Here is a 4,912-nt window from a genome sequence, read left to right as displayed (position 1 = left end):
GTTTTCTATTGTTAATTTATATACATTTTTGTTTTAAGAAATTGCTAAACATTTTCGTCTAGTACTGTACAGTTCTAGCCGATCTTCTAAGACCGCCCATCGAGAGCTCTGCTCGTTCAAGCTTGTTCCAACTATTTCTGTCTTGCTCACGCCTAGTGTGTATTCTTTCTATCTTCGCGCAGATTTCTTCAAGGTCACAATTCAAACAAATTGAAATGGGCTGTATGTATTTGTATTTAGGAGCCATCCACAAAATATGTACTGCGAGCGTAACGTCTCCTTGAACTCCCTCACCCTTGTTATATCTCGTCACGCTACTCATAACCTTTCTTCGCTATTTTCAAACTGTAATTGTTTTATTATTATTGTTAATTTATCTTGTAGTGCCTATTATTTAGTACGTAGTAGTAAGGGAAACTTCGTTCCAACCAGTCCCAAAACACCTTTTTACTTTTTATATTTTTGACACATTATGTATGGTAAACATTTTAATCTTAAATCTCTTCCTCTTTTCAATATACAATTATAAAAATAAAACCCATAAACTATAATCCTTAGTATTACAGAAACGCAATTCTGATTTCTATTTTCGACTAATTTTGAATAATTTTCAGAATTGGATTATGGAGTTCCCTGTAATAAGTGTGGCAAGAAATATAGTACACGAAGTGCAATGAAGGCACACAAAAGAATGGATTGTGGGATTGCTAAGAATTTTGCTTGTGGCTATTGTAAGAAGTTGTTTCGAAGAAAATGGGATCTAAAGCGACATTTATTAACAACTCAGTGTTGTGATCAGGCAGAAGCTACATAAATTTTCTCCACTCCATTGTGTATATTTATATTTAGTTGAATAACTGGAATAATCAGGTCTTTTTTTTTCAATAAATTATAAAATAAAAGGAACATTATATTTTTGATAGATACGTTATGGGCAGTAAACATTCTATTCAGTTTCCATTTCCCCTCCTTGTTGTTATAAAACGAAAAAGGAAAATTGGAACAAACTCTTACTTACAGTACCATCACCTAAAGTACATATTTTTCCCTAATTTAGGGGCGAAAACGCAACATTCCTTCATGAGCTAGAATAGTGGGGAATACGCATAGAAATGAATACAATTTCGCCTAAAAAGCAGTACTATTTTTTCACATAAGCGCGGAAAATTCGATTTCCATATCCCTTCCCTCTACCCATCAACGAAAGTACTGCTTTTTTAAGCATATGAAAACAAAATAGTACTTTTTGGGCAATGAAACCTTTCAATAAGGACAAAAAATGCTCGGTGGCATACTGAAACAGTCTTATTTGTGCATTTAATTACACTTTGTGATAAATGAAAAGGAACTGCACTTTTTTTAACATGCACCTTTTTCGCAATGTTATTATTTTAAAACTAATTGTGAACGTACTGTGAAGAACCATACTTTAAAAATGTAAATAATGAAATAGTTGATTGTCTTTTTCTTATTTCAGCATTCTTCCGTCTTCCTGTAAAAGTCGCTTTTTTAAGTATCTTATTTACTTTATATTTATGATTAGCGGCTGTCTTAACAGTTTTCCGTAGGCGTTCAAAACGTTCATTTAGATTTTCTTTAGGTGCTGATTGCGAATAATTTTTTTAGATTCGTCTGTGCCGCCTAGAAAGGAGATGTACGTTCTTCAAAAAAAATCGGAAGAAGCGAAACCGCACCAGTGTGGAGACTGTCTAAAGAGGTATGCTCACAAAGGCTCACTGATTACGCACCTGAAATACAAATGTGGAAAAGAATTTTCGTGTCCTGAAGAATCCTGCACTTATAAATCAAAATGGCGAACAAATTTGAAACGGCATATAGCTATGCATCATTGCAGTTTGTACCCCGCCATGAAATAAAACGTACAAGTATTGAAACAAAAACAAAAACAAATAATTCACATTTAAGTTTGTTTGTAATTGCCCGTGGGGGGTAGTTTTGGTTTTTTTCCTTCTCTAGTTTATAATGAGTAGAATCTCATTCAGGTACTACAGTCAAAATCTGTTATAACGACACCGAAGGGACTACTCATATTTGATCGTAAAACCCGATAGTCGTAATAGCCGGTGACGTTATCATTAAGTACTTAATACCTATTAGTGAATGTGTAATTAATATATTCAAATATAAAATAAAACTACATAAAACCGTATTATAAAAAGACATTACGTACATATAATTATCATTTTTCTGTATTAATAAAACCTGGAATTTTAGTCTGTTTGGAACACTTCTGTCGTGCGTACAGACTTTGTAGTTCACGTTTAATTTTAATTAATGTATCATCATAATTTCCCTGCATTTGAAACTGTTCATTAGAATTTTTCGTAATACACTGACAGCATTGAGACCATCATTCAAAGTTGGCACTGTAAATTGTTCTTCAGTCTCTTCCTGTTCGTCATTTTCCTCTTGAACTCCTTGTACAATATCATCTTCCGTAGCTGGTGCACAAATTGCAATAAAGTTATCTACATCAATAAACTCCTTAGCTTCAGTAGCAGATATTCTGAGAATTACACTAGACCCTAAACTCGACACGTTTTTGTTTACTTTTGCGATCTTAATGGTCATTTACTGTACCAGATGTGGATACTGTTACCTATTCAAATGCTTACAATACAGCTGGTCGTTCTAACAGGTATAATTCTCCGAAAATATCAGTTAAATGTAGTCGCTTAAAGAGATATGTCGTAATAAGCAATGTCGTAAAAACCAGTGTTTTTTTATAAGGCGGTCTAACAGAATTAAGCCGGGACCTATGATTTTGGTCAATATAACCGGTATGTTGTTCTAAACGATGTCGTAGTNGGCAAAACTGTATAATAGCTGGTGGGAACTACTTTTAAGAGGACAAAATAGATATTTACGAATAAATAAACATTTTTTGAAAAAACACATAATTCGCGATACTTTTTGAATAAATTTCGTATATCAATTTACATTGTGCATCTCTTCCCTCCTGCTGAATTATAGTCAAAATCTGAATGACTGACACCGAAGGGACTACTCATGTTTGGTCGCAAAAACCGATAGTCGTAATAGCCGGTGTTGTTATTAAGTACTTAATACCTATTATTGAATGTGTGATTAATATATTCATATATAAAATAAAACTACATTTATTTATTTCACATAAAACGTATTATAAAAAGACATTACGTACATATAATTATCATTTTTCTGTATTAATAAAACCTGGAATTTTAGTCTGTTTGGAACACTTCTGTCGTGCGTACAGACTTTGTAGTTCACATTTAATTTTAATTAATGTATCATCACAATTTCCCTGCATATGAAACTGTTCATCAGAATAAAAAACAATTTTTCGTAATACATTGACAGCTTTGAGACCATCATTCAAAGTTGGCACTGTAAATTGTTCTTCAGTCTCTTCCTGTTCGTCATTTTCCTCTTGAACTTCTTGTACAATATCATCTTCCGTAGCTGGTGCACAAATTGCAATAAAGTTATCTACATCAATAAACTCCTAAGCTTCAGTAGCAGATATTCTGAGAATTACACTAGACCCTAAACTCGACACGTTTTTGTTTACTTTTGCGATCCTAATGGTCATTTACTGTACCAGATGTGGATACTGTTACCTATTCAAATGCTTACAATACAGCTGGTCGTTCTAACAGGTATAATTCTCCGAAAATATCAGTTAAATGTAGTCGCTTAAAGAGATATGTCGTAATGAGCAATGTCGTAAAAACCAATGTTTTTTATAAGGCGGTCTAACAGAATTAAGCCGGGACCTATGATTTTGGTCAATATAACCGGTATGTTTTTCTAAACGATGTCGTAGTAAACGGTTTTGACTGTGTATGGTTTTTTTTTTAAAAAGTACCGTTATGATTAATATGTTTTGATTCTGCGATGATGGAAGGAGTTTTGTAAGATACCAATGTATATTAAGTTTTATTTTGTAAGATAGTGCAATATTATATTCAAAAATACATTGAATTTATCTAGAAGCATTTATGGCATTATTTTTGTAAAGCAAATGGGTAGGTGATATCGTAATGTTCATTTAAATTTAAAATAATTCACCACCGTCAAAGAATGTACAGGAAGGACGAAACATACAGGTGGTAATCATCTTCAATAGTTTCTGTGGATTAAGAAGCGTTACATTTAATATTTAGGTAATAAAATATTGTTATTTATCGCCCTGTATCTTCAAAGTATTCTTAAAAATCACCTAGGGAATAATTCCTTCAAATTTTGTAGTGTGTTTAATAAGCACCCTATACTTAAATATATGTAATTTGTGAAAATAAAACTGCCATTTGAAAAATTGGATTTTAATTGACACCAATGTTCCTACTATCTATACAATGCCCGCAATTGATCCAACGAATAACTTTTTCTTTATTTTAGAACTTGATTGCACCGACTGTGAAATGCAGGAGAACGAAGAACATTATTCCAAAGACTACCCTTGTCGGGTTTGTGGAAAAAGATACAAATATAAGAACAGTCTTGACAGACATCGGAGGTATCAGTGCAATGGGGCAGCACCCCAATTCTTCTGCTCCATTTGCGAATTGAAATTCTATTATAAGAGCAACCTTAAAAGTCATTTAGTGCATAAACATAAGCTGACGGTCATGTAATACATACACAACAAGCTGTGTGGTCTAGTGGGAATTCTTTTTGTTCAAAGGTTACGTGCACATTGAAAATTTATTTAAATACTTATGAATAAAGAAAAAACGTCATGGTTTTTTGTACCATATTAATTTTAAGATTACATTTTTATTTATTTGAACTGTTGAAGTGTTTATAAAAAAGTTTATTAAAGAATTAGACTGTCATAATAAATCGAACTAACTATTTATTTATTTAGCAATATAATTACTCCACCATATTCATATTCATATTCCAC

The sequence above is a fragment of the Agrilus planipennis genome, unplaced genomic scaffold, assembly GCF_000699045.2.
Source record: "Agrilus planipennis isolate EAB-ADULT unplaced genomic scaffold, Apla_2.0 scaffold106, whole genome shotgun sequence".
NCBI lineage: Eukaryota > Metazoa > Arthropoda > Insecta > Coleoptera > Buprestidae > Agrilus > Agrilus planipennis.
This window is presented reverse-complemented; position numbering follows the sequence as displayed.